Source organism: Arachis ipaensis, chromosome B1 (assembly GCF_059453495.1).
Source record: "Arachis ipaensis isolate K30076 ecotype BB chromosome B1, ASM5945349v1, whole genome shotgun sequence".
Classification (NCBI taxonomy): Eukaryota; Viridiplantae; Streptophyta; class Magnoliopsida; order Fabales; family Fabaceae; genus Arachis; species Arachis ipaensis.
In genome coordinates, this window is record NC_142436.1 from 88264889 (window position 1) to 88277546 (window position 12658).

At 39.1% G+C, this 12658-nt stretch overlaps 1 non-coding gene across 1 annotated transcript; it reads left to right on the top strand.

Annotated features, from left to right (window-relative positions):
• Positions 1-8697: 8697 nt before the first annotated feature.
• On the top strand, positions 8698-8805 carry LOC148577382 (small nucleolar RNA R71). The gene has a single exon (XR_015903269.1). It is a non-coding gene; the product is annotated as a small nucleolar RNA R71 (small nucleolar RNA).
• Positions 8806-12658: the final 3853 nt, after the last annotated feature.

Below are 12658 nucleotides of genomic sequence, written 5' to 3' on the forward strand. Positions count from 1 at the left end.
AACCCTGACCTCTTTGTACTAAATTGGTCATAACTTGAGCTATATAGGTCCAAATGAGGCGGTTCCAGCGGCATTAGAAAGCTAACATCCAGGGCTTTAAAATGATATGCAATTTGCTGTAGTGGACATAAGTCTACATGTGCATACACACAGGTACTTGTGCGTACGCACAAGTTAGAATTCAGCATGTGTGCAGACGCACACATCTGTGTGTCTGCACAGGTCCCTGCACGTGAGCTCATTAATGTAAATCGATGAGGGCGAATTCTGGGCCTCTAAAATTCAATCCAACTCATTTTTTGAAGCTATTTAAGGCCAAAGTGAAGAGGACTGAAGGGGGGCAATTAGGTTTATTTTTTATTATGTTTTCTCTTAGTTTCTAGAGAGAGAAGCCCCCCTCTCTCTAGAATTAGGGTTTGTTAGTTTAATTTCTTGTAATTCTAATTTTAGTTCTTGTTTTAATGTAGTTTCATTTATATTTTTATGCTTTCTTGTCTTTATCTTCTTCATCTCTTTTGTTTATTTCTCTTTTATGTCACTTTTCATGTTATGAGCACTCTTTATTACTTTAATTTTAATTAATGCAAATGTATGTTTCCATGTCATTTATTGCTTTCTCTAGTTGTTATTGTCACTTTCTTGCTTTGGTAGTTTTAGAATTTATTTTATTGTAATTTAATATTATTTTATTCTCATGCACACCAGGTGTTTGATAAAATGCTTGGCTTAATTTTCACTTAGTTTTTCTCCACTCTTGGCTTGAAATTGTTGACTTTGGTGATCCTTGAGTCAGTGATGTCCATTCTTGTTTGATATATTAGAGTAGTTAGTTGATTTGGTTTCCCTTGACTCTATGTGACCCGTTAGTGTTGACATAGGACTTAGGGATTGAAATTAACTATGCCTATTTGACTTATCTTCGATGTAAGGTTGACTAAGTAGGATTAACTCTTCATAATCATCATATGCTTATGGTCAATGACTAGGATATGTAGCCTTAGCCTTCAATTACTTGCCAAGAGATTTCTTGCATTTTAAGTTTCCTTTACTTGCATTTAATTGCTTTGACTTTTATTTGCTTTGATGTTTAATTTCTTGCATGTTTAATTTTTACACTCTTGGTTGAGAAATTGGATATTTGGGTGGAATTGAGTTGTGGATGTCCATTCTGCATTGTGTGAGAATGGTTAATTAATTTGGTTCCCATTGACGCTAGTCTTTCACTAAGTAATTAGTGAGTTGACTAGGACTTATGGATTGAGATCAATGACACCTTATGACTAATTCTCAAGGAGGATTGACTAGTTTGAATTTCTTCCACACCATTGCCATGTTTGTAGTCCATAACTAGGATAGGAAGCCTAGATTACCCAATTCTTGCCAAGAGTTGCCATTTACATTCCTTGCATGTTCATTTACGCTCTTGCTATTTACATTTCTTACTCTCTTGCTTTCATTCCCAATCCCTCATGCTCTCTCAAATAGACAATAATTGTACATTTTATTGCAACTCCTAGGGAAGACGACCCGGAAATTAAATACTCTCGGTTATTTTGTATTGGATTTAATATTTGATCTTGAGAATTCATTGTTGGTTTGGACTATGCTACCAACGAATTGATGCTTGTTTTGATTGATTTCGAACCACACAAGAATTCTCTTTATCAATCATCCAAAGCATTAGCAACCAATAATATATAACCCTGACACTCTTCCCCACTGCAATTCACCATTATAGAGTTCAGGTAATAACCCTCGGCTACCACTGCTCCTCCTTCTCCTTCTGGCACAAACCGAATAGATCGCTCAAAGAAATCCAACAAAACTCAATTCTTGGACATCCAGTCATACCCCAAAATCATTTCCAACCCAACCACATTGGCAAACAAATTAAGTCATGGATAAATTCTCTATTCTCAAGCCTGAAAGCTACTTGCCTACAACCTGACCTAGTCATAACTGTCTGATATGGGGTATGCACATGTAAATCAAATGCTAATTTTGACACCTTCAATCCTAGTTCCTCAACCTTATCAAATGAAATAAAAGAATGCGAAGCTCCAGTATCATATAATGCAAGCAATGTTTTATCACCAATTAAGCATATACCTCTCATCAAAGGATCCGCGTTTGCTGTATCCTGGGCGTTCACAGCAAACACCCGGCCTTGTTGGTTCTGGCCCGCATTCTGAGTCTTCCTCCCACGAGTGCAATCTCTCGCAATGTGACCAGGCAATCCGCAGATGAAGCAACCACCTATACAAATCTTGCAAGAGTCATTAGGATGAAAACGCCCACAACGATCACAAGTTAAATGCAGGAAAGCCTTACTCTGATTACCTCTCCCTCTCGCCTGGTGGTACTAATCAAAAGTGGGTCTCCTAACATTGCCTTGACCATGAGGGGCATCAAGGCATGTCCTCCCCACTTGAAGTTCTGACCCCTCGGTTGAAAGTACTTGCCACGTCCACGGTTAGTGTTTCCTCCTCTAGGATCTCTTGATGTTGCCACTTTCTTCACACAATCCTCAATAACATTCGCTTTATTCACTAGTTCTGAAAAGATTCGGATCTCAAGAGGAGCCACAGCGGTCATAATAGCATCCCTCAAGCCTCCTTGGTACTTAATACACTTCCAACTTTCATAGGTCTCTGTGGCACCCTGACACACCCTAGAGAACCTACAAAGCTCCTCAGATCGACTAGTATAGTCCGCCACAGACAAAGAGCCTTGCTTCAGTTGCATAAGCTCCAACTCCCTCGCCTCTCTAACTGTTTCAGGAAAATATTTCTTGCAGAAGACTCTCTGGAATACATCCTAAGGTATCTCTGCATTCGGAAGTTGCAGCAAGTGGCACTCTCCTTGCCACCAATGTTGTGCCTCTCCTAACAATTGATAGGCCGCGAACTCTACATATTGATTAGTCGGGACATGCTGAGCTTGTAGTACGCGTTCCATAGCTCGAAACCAATTATCTGCTTCAGTCGGGTTGTTCGAACCACTGAAAGTCGGTGGGTGAACATTAAGGAATGAAGTCAAAGTCATTGGGGGTGCCTCCCAAGTCGTTACCATTTCCTTCCCCATTATTATTCCCGTTTCTATCACTGTTTCTGTTTCCAGCTGCTTGATCTAACCTCTGCACAGCTTGCAGAGTCGCAGCAGCATTCGCCTCCATGGTATTCGCGAGATTAGTGGTGCACGAAATTGTGATCTCCAGGCTCGAACAAATCCTGGTAATGGCTCCAAAGCTTGGTGCTCTGATCTTAATTCATAATTGTCACAACTTCGATACAACTAACCAGCAAGTGCACTGGGTCGTCCAAGTAATACCTTACGTGAGTAAGGGTCGAATCCCACGGAGATTGTTGGTATGAAGCAAGCTATGGTCACCTTGTAAATCTCAGTCAGGCAGATATAAAGTGATAATGGTATTTTCGAATATTATATAATAAAATAGGGATAGAGATACTTATGTAAATCATTGGTAGGAATTTCAGATAAGCGAATGGAGATGCTTTTCGTTCCTCTGAACCTCTGCTTTCCTGCTATCTTCATCCAATCAGTCTTACTCCTTTCCATGGCTGGCTTTATGCAAGGGCATCACCGTTGTCAGTGGCTACATCCCCTCCTCTCAGTGAATAATATGCTCACGCACCCTGTCACGGCACGGCTATTCATCTGTCGGTTCCCGATCATGCTGGAATAGGATTCACCCTCCTTTTGCGTCTGTCACTAGCGCCCAGCACTCGCGAGTTTGAAGCTCGTCACAGTCATTCAATCATTGAATCCTACTCAGAATACCACAGACAAGGTTTAGACCTTCCGGATTCTCTTGAACGCCGCCATCATTCTAGCTTACGCCACGAAGATTCTGGTTAAGAGATCTAAGAGATACTCATTCTAGCTTATTTCATGTAGAACGGAAGTGTTTGTCAGGCACGCGTTCATAAGGGAGAAGGATGATGAGCGTCACACATAATCATCACCTTCATCACGTTCTTGGGTGCGAATAGATATCTTAGAAGCGAAATAAGAAGAATTGAATAGAAAACAGTAGTACTTTGCATTAATCCTTGAGGAACAGCAGAGCTCCACACCTTAATCTATGGAGTGTAGAAACTCTACCGTTGAAAATACATAAGTGAAGGTCCAGGCATGGCCGAGATGGCCAGCCCCCAAAACGTGATCAAAGGATCATAAGGTAATCCCAAGATGCCTAATACAATAGTAAGAGGTCCTATTTATAATAAACTAGTCACTAGGGTTTACATGAGTAAGTAATTGATGCATAAATCCACTTCCTGGGCCCACTTGGTGTGTGTTTGGGCTGAGCCTGAGTGTAGCACGTGCAGAGGCCATTTGTGGAGTTGAACGCCAAGTTCTGTGCCAGTTTGGGCGTTCAACTCTGGTTTTGGATCCTTTTCTGGCGCTGGACGCCAGATTTGGGCAGAAGGCTGGCGTTGAACGCCAGTTTACGTCGTCAATTCTTGGGCAAAGTATGGACTATTATACATTGCTGGAAAGCCCTGGATGTCTACTTTCCAACGCAATTGGAAGCGCGCCATTTCGAGTTCTGTAGCTCCAGAAAATCCACTTTGAGTGCAGGGAGGTCAGAATCCAACAGCATCAGCAGTCCTTTTTCAACCTCTGAATCTGATTTCTGCTCAAGTCCCTCAATTTCAGCCAGAAAATACCTGAAATCACAGAAAAACACACAAACTCATAGTAAAGCCCAGAAATGTGAATTTAACATAAAAACTAATGAAAACATCCCTAAAAGTAACTAGATCCTACTAAAAACATACTAAAAACAATGCCAAAAAGCGTATAAATTATCCGCTCATCACAACACCAAACTTAAATTGTTGCTTGTCCCCAAGCAACTGAAAATCAAATATGATAAAAAGAAGAGAATATACTATAAATTCCAAACTATCAATGAAACATAGCTTCAATCATATGAGCGGGACTTATAGCTTTTTGCCTCTTGAATAGTTTTGGCATCTCACTTTATCCATTGAAGTTTAGAATGATTGGCATCTTTAGGGACTTCAGATTTCGAATAGTGTTATTGACTCTCCTAGTTCAGTATGATGATTCTTGAACACAGCTTCTTTATGAGTCTTGGCCGTGGCCCTAAGCACTCTGTTTTCCAGTATTACCACCGGATACATAAATGCCACAGACACATAATTGGGTGAACCTTTTCAGATTGTGACTCAGCTTTGCTAAAGTCCCCAATTAGAGGTGTCCAGGGTTCTTAAGCACACTCTTTTTTTTTTTTTTTTTTTTTTGCTTTGGACCTTGACTTTAACCGCTCAGTCTCAAGTTTTCACTTGACACCTACACGCCACAAGCACATGGTTAGGGACAGCTTGGTTTAGCCGCTTAGACCAGGATTTTATTCCTTTAGGCCCTCCTATCCACTGATGCTCAAAGCCTTGGGATCCTTTTTTATTTGCCCTTGCCTTTTGGTTTTAAGGGTTATTGGCTTTTTCTGCTTGCTTTTTCTTTTTCTTTCTATTTTTTTTTTCGCCTATTTTTTTTTTTCTGCAAGCTTTGTTCTTTGCTGCTTTTTCTTGCTTCAAGAATCATTTTTATGATTTTTCAGATTATCAAATAACATGTCTCCTAGTCATCATTCTTTCAAGAGCCAACATATTTAACATTCTTAAACAACAACTTCAAAAGACATATGCACTGTTCAAGCATACATTCAGAAAACAAGAAGCGTTGTCACCACATCAATATAATTAAGCTAAGTTCAAGGATAAATTCGAAACTCATGTACTTCTTGTTCTTTTGATTTAAAACATTTTTCATTTAAGAGAGGTGATGGATTCATAGGACATTCATATCTTTAAGACAAAGTTACTAACTACTAATGATCATGTAATGAAGACACAAACACAGATAAGTACATAACATAGAAAACGAAAAATAGAAGAAGTAAGAACAAGGAATGAGTCCACCTTAGTGATGTCCTTGAGTTCTTCTATGTCTCTTCCTTGTCTTTGCTGCTCCTCCTTCATTGCTTTTAGATCTTCTCTGATTTCATGAAGGATGATGGAGTGCTCTAGATGTTCCACCCTTAGTTGCTTCCAATAATTGTGTGGAAGAAAATGTATCCCCTGAGGTATCTCAGGGATCTCTTGATTTGCAGTCAAATGTTCTACCACTGAGCTATAGACCCTTGATGGAAGCTTTTGTCTTCCCTTTCCTCTTTCTAGAGGTTTCTCTGGCCTTAGGTACCATCAATGGTTATGGAAAAAACAAAAAAGCTATGCTTTTACCACACCAAACTTAGAATGTTGCTCGCCCTCGAGCAAAAGAAGAAAGACTGAAGAATAAGAAGAAGATATGGAGGAGATGGATGGGAGTGTGTGTTCGGCCATATGGGTGGGATTGGGTGGGAGAGAGATGTTGAATTTTGAAGGTAGTGGGTGTATGGATGTGAGTGGTAATTGGAAAGTAGAAGGGATGATCATGAATGGGAAGAGAGATGATGAGGTAGGTGGGGATCCTGTGGGGTCCACAGATCCTGAGGTGATCCTGTGAGGTCCACAGATCCTGAGGTATCAAGGCATTTACATCCCTGCACCAAATTAGGCATGTAAAATGCCTTTGCACACAACTCTGGGCGTTCAGCGCCAGGTTGGTGCCCATTTTGGGCGTTCAACACCCATTTGCTGCCAATTCTGGCGTTGAACGCCAGAACCATGCTTGTTCTGGACGTTCAGCGCCAGGATGCTCCTATTCTGGGCGTTCAGCGCCAGAACTATGCTCTGTCCTGGCGTTTGAACGCCAGACAAATGCTCCTCCAGGGTGTGATTTCTCTTCTGCTGTTTTTGATTCCGTTTTCAATTTTTATATTTATTTTGTGACTCCTCATGATCATGAACCTAAGAAAACATGAAAAACAATAAAAATAAGAATTAGATAAACATTGGGTTGCCTCCCAACAAGCGCTTCTTTAATGTCAATAGCTTGACAGTGGGCTCTCATGGAGCCTCACAGATGTGGAGAGCTTTGTTGAGACTCTCCAACACCAAACTTAGAGTTTGGATATGGGAGTTCAATACCAAACTTAGAGTTTGGTTGTGGCCTCCCAACACCAAACTTAGAGTTTGACTGTGGGGGCTCTGGTTGACTCTGCTTTGAGAGAAGCTTTTCATGCTTCCTCTCCATGGTTGCAGAGGGAGATCCTTGAGTTTTGAATACAAGGGAGTTCTCATTCCATTGAAGGACTATTTTACCTCTGTCAACATCAATCACAGCTCTTGCTGTGGCCAGGAAAGGTCTTCCTAGGATGATGGATTCATCCTCTTCCTTTCCAGTATCCAGGACTATGAAATCAGCAGGGATGTAAAGGCCCTCAACTTTTACCAATACATCTTCTACGTGTCCATAAGCCTGTCTTCTTGAGCTGTCTGCCATCTCTAGTGAGATTTTAGCAGCTTGCACCCCATAGATTCCCAGTTTCTCTATTACAGAGAGGGGTATGAGGTTTATTCCTGAACCAAGGTCACACAGAGCCTTAAAGATCATGGTGCCTATGGTACAGGGTATTATGAACTTTCCAGGATCCTGTCTCTTCTGAGGCAATGTCAGTTGATCCAGATCACTTAGTTCATTGATAAACAAGGGAGGTTCAACTTCCCAAGTATCAATGCCAAATAATTTGGCATTTAGCTTCATGATTGCACCAAGAAACTTGGCAGTTTGCTCTTCAGTGACATCCTCATTCTCTTCAGAAGAGGAATACTCATCAGAGATCATGAAGGGCATAAGGAGGTTCAATGGAATCTCTATGGTCTCTAGATGAGCCTCAGAGTCCTTTGGTTCCCCAGAGGGAAGCTCCTTATTGACCACTGGACGTCCCAGGAGGTCTTCCTCCTTGGGATTCACGTCCTCTCCTCTCCTCACAGGTTCGGCCATGGCACTTATGTCAATGGCCTTGCACTCTCCTTTTGGGTTCTCTTCTGTATTGCTTGGGAGAGTACTAGGAGGGATTTCAGTGATCCTTTTACTCAGCTGGCCCACTTGTGCTTCCAGATTTCTAATGGAAGACCTTGTTTCATTCATGAAACTTACAGTGGCCTTAGATAGATCAGAGACTAGATTTGCTAAATTAGAAGCATTTTGTTCAGAGTTCTCTGTCTGTTGCTGAGTTGATGATGGAAAAGGCTTGCTATTGCTAAACCTGTTTCTTCCACCATTATTAAAGCCTTGTTGGGGCTTTTGATCCTTCCATGAGAAATTTGGATGATTTCTCCATGTTGAGTTATAGGTGTTTCCATAAGGTTCACCTAAGTAATTCACCTCTGCTATTGCAGGGTTCTCAGGATCATAGGCTTCTTCTTCAAAAGATGTCTCTTGAGTACTGTTGGATGCAGCTTGCATTCCATGCAGACTCTGAGAGATCATATTGACTTGCTGGGTCAATATTTTATTTTGAGCCAATATGGCATTCAGAGTATCAACTTCAAGAACTCCCTTCTTCATAGGCGTCCCATTACTCACAGGATTCCTTTCAGAAGTGTACATGAACTGGTTATTAGCAACCATGTCAATGAGTTCTTGAGCTTCTGCAGGCGTTTTCTTTAGGTGTATGGATCCACCTGCAGAAGTGTCCAGTGACATCTTTGATAGCTCAGATAAACCATCATAGAATATATCCAGGATGGTCCATTCTGAAAGCATGTCAGAAGGACACTTTTTGGTCAACTGTTTGTATCTTTCCCAAGCTTCATAGAGGGATTCACCTTCTTTCTGTCTGAAGGTTTGAACATCAGCTCTAAGCTTGCTCAGCTTTTGAGGAGGAAAGTACTTGGCTAAGAAAGCCGTGACCAGCTTATCCCAAGAGTTCAGGCTGTCTTTGGGTTGAGAATCCAACCATAATCTAGCTCTGTCTCTTACAGCAAAGGGGAAAAGCATGAGCCTGTAGACTTCAGGATCTATTCCATTAGTCTTAACAGTATCACATATCTGCAAGAATTCAGTTAAGAACTGAAAAGGATCTTCAGATGGAAGTCCATGAAACTTGCAGTTCTGCTGCATCAGAGAAACTAATTGAGGTTTCAGCTCAAAGTTGTTTGCTCCAATGGCAGGAATGGAGATGCTTCTTCCATGTAAATTGGAATTAGGTGCAGTGAAGTCACCAAGCATCTTCCTTACATTATTATTATTTTCGGCTGCCATCTCTTCTGCCTGTTCGAAAATTTCTGAAAGGTTACCTCTGGATTGTTGTATTTTAGCTTCTCTTAATTTTCTCTTCAGAGTCCTTTCAGGTTCTGGATCTGCTTCCACAAGAATGTTCTTATCCTTGCTCCTGCTCATATACAAGGAAGAATGGACAGAAAAATAATAATAATAATAGAGATCCTTTATATCACAGTATAGGGATCCCTGTGTGAGTAGAAGAAGAGGGGGGAGATAAAGGATGTGATGTAAAGGAAGAAACACAACTGTGAGGAGGCTTTGAGATGTGAGATGAGATGTTAGGATATGAATGAATAAGTAGAATGAGATGGGGGAAGGAAAATTTTCGAAAATTATTTTGAAAAAGAGTTAGTGATTTTTGAAAAATGGTTTTTGAAAATTGTTAGTATTTTTTTTTCGAATTTTTTTTTTTAAAAATAAAAACAATTAGTTAATTAAAAAGAAATTTTTGAAAAAGAGGGAGATATTTTCGAAAATTGAGAGAGAGAGAGTTAGTTAAGTGGTTTTGAAAAAGATATGAAACAAACAACAAGTTAGTTAGTTAGTTGAAACAAATTTTGAAAAGATAGGAAGTTAGGAAGTTAGAAAAGATATTTTGAAAAGATATTTTTGAAAAAGAAGGAAGATATTTTCGAAAATGAGAGAGAGAGGGTTAGTTAGGAGGTTTTGAAAAAGTTAAGAAACAAACAAAAAGTTGGTTAGTTAGTTGAAACAAATTTTGAAAAGATAAGAGGTTAGGAAGTTAGAAAAGATATTTTGAAAAGATATATTTTTTTTTTTTGAAAAAGATAAGATAAGAAGATATTTTGAAAAGATATGATAGGAATTAGTTTTGAAAAAGATTTGATTTTTAAAATCACAATTAATGACTTGATTCATAAGAAATCACAAGATATGATTTTAGAACTTAAAGTTTGAATCTTTCTTAACAAGCAAGTAACAAACTTCAAATTTTTGAATCAAAACATTAATTGATTAGTTATTTTCGAAAATTTTATATAAAAATAAGAAAAAGATTTTTGAAAAATATTTTTGGAATTTTCGAAAATAGCTAAGAATTTTGAAAAAGATTTGATTTTTGAAAAAGATTTTGAAAAAGATAAGATTTTCAAATTGAAAATTTGATTTGACTCATGAGAAACAACTTGATTTTAAAAATTTTTGAAAAAGTCAACTCAATTTTTTGAATTTGATGAGAGAAAAAGGGAAAGATATTTTTTTTTATTTTTTGAATTTTTATGATGCAAGGGAAAAACAAGAAAAATGATACAATGCATGAAATTTTTAGATCAAAACAATGAATGCATGCATGAATGATATGAGTGTCAAGATGAACACCAAGAACACTTTGAATGTCAAGATGAACATCAAGAACATAATTTTGAAAAATTTTTAATGCAAAGAAAACATGCAAGACACCAAACTTAGAATTCTTTAATGCTTAGACACTAAGAATTCAAGAATGCATATGATAAACATGAAAAGACACAAAACAAAAAATCATCAAGATCAAACAAGAAGACTTACCAAGAACAACTTGAAGATCATGAAGAACACTATGAATGCATGATATTTTCGAAAAAATGCAAGATGCATATGCAATTGACACCAAACTTATGATATGACTCAAGACTCAAACAAGAAACACAAAATATTTTTGATTTTTATGATTTTCTAATTTTTTTGGATTTTCTTTTAATTTTTTTGAAAATTATTGTGAGAAGTAAGAATAAGGATTTCAAAATTTTTAATATGAATTCCAGGAATCTTGCCATGTTAGTCTTAAAGCTCCAATCAAAGGGTCAGGCATGGCTTAATAGCTAGCCAAGCTTTAATAAAAATATGAGTGTAATTCAGACATGACAAGCCTAACATACCCTATCCAAAAGGATTGGGCATGACTCCACTGAAGTGATTAGCCAATCCCAAAGCAGTTTGGGTATGGCTTTACAGCCAGATAGGCTTCAGCATGCTTCATGAAACACTAGAATTCATTCTTAAAAATTTTGAAGCCATAGAATAATTTATTTTTGAAAACATTATTTTTAGTAAATTTTTTTTTTTCGAAAACAAAGGAAAATATTTTTTGAAAGATTTTTGAAAACAAAACAAAAAGAAAATTACCTAATCTGAGCAACAGGATGAACCGTCAGTTGTCCAAACTCAAACAATCCCCGGCAACGGCGCCAAAAACTTGGTGCACGAAATTGTGATCTCCAGGCTCGAACAAATCCTGGTAATGGCTCCAAAGCTTGGTGCTCTGATCTTAATTCATAATTGTCACAACTTCGATACAACTAACCAGCAAGTGCACTGGGTCGTCCAAGTAATACCTTACGTGAGTAAGGGTCGAATCCCACGGAGATTGTTGGTATGAAGCAAGCTATGGTCACCTTGTAAATCTCAATCAGGCAGATATAAAGTGATAATGGTGTTTTCGAATATTATATAATAAAATAGGGATAGAGATACTTATGTAAATCATTGGTAGGAATTTCAGATAAGCGAATGGAGATGCTTTTCGTTCCTCTGAACCTCTGCTTTCCTGCTATCTTCATCCAATCAGTCTTACTCCTTTCCATGGCTGGCTTTATGCAAGGGCATCACCGTTGTCAGTGGCTACATCCCCTCCTCTCAGTGAATAATATGCTCACGCACCCTGTCACGGCACGGCTATTCATCTGTCGGTTCCCGATCATGCTGGAATAGGATTCACCCTCCTTTTGCGTCTGTCACTAGCGCCCAGCACTCGCGAGTTTGAAGCTCGTCACAGTCATTCAATCATTGAATCCTACTCAGAATACCACAGACAAGGTTTAGACCTTCCGGATTCTCTTGAATGCCGCCATCATTCTAGCTTACGCCACGAAGATTCTGGTTAAGAGATCTAAGAGATACTCATTCTAGCTTATTTCATGTAGAACGGAAGTGTTTGTCAGGCACGCGTTCATAAGGGAGAAGGATGATGAGCGTCACACATAATCATCACCTTCATCACGTTCTTGGGTGCGAATAGATATCTTAGAAGCGAAATAAGAAGAATTGAATAGAAAACAGTAGTACTTTGCATTAATCCTTGAGGAACAGCAGAGCTCCACACCTTAATCTATGGAGTGTAGAAACTCTACCGTTGAAAATACATAAGTGAAGGTCCAGGCATGGCCGAGATGGCCAGCCCCCAAAACGTGATCAAAGGATCATAAGGTAATCCCAAGATGCCTAATACAATAGTAAGAGGTCCTATTTATAATAAACTAGTCACTAGGGTTTACATGAGTAAGTAATTGATGCATAAATCCACTTCCTGGGCCCACTTGGTGTGTGTTTGGGCTGAGCCTGAGTGTAGCACGTGCAGAGGCCATTTGTGGAGTTGAACGCCAAGTTCTGTGCCAGTTTGGGCGTTCAACTCTGGTTTTGGATCCTTTTCTGGCGCTGG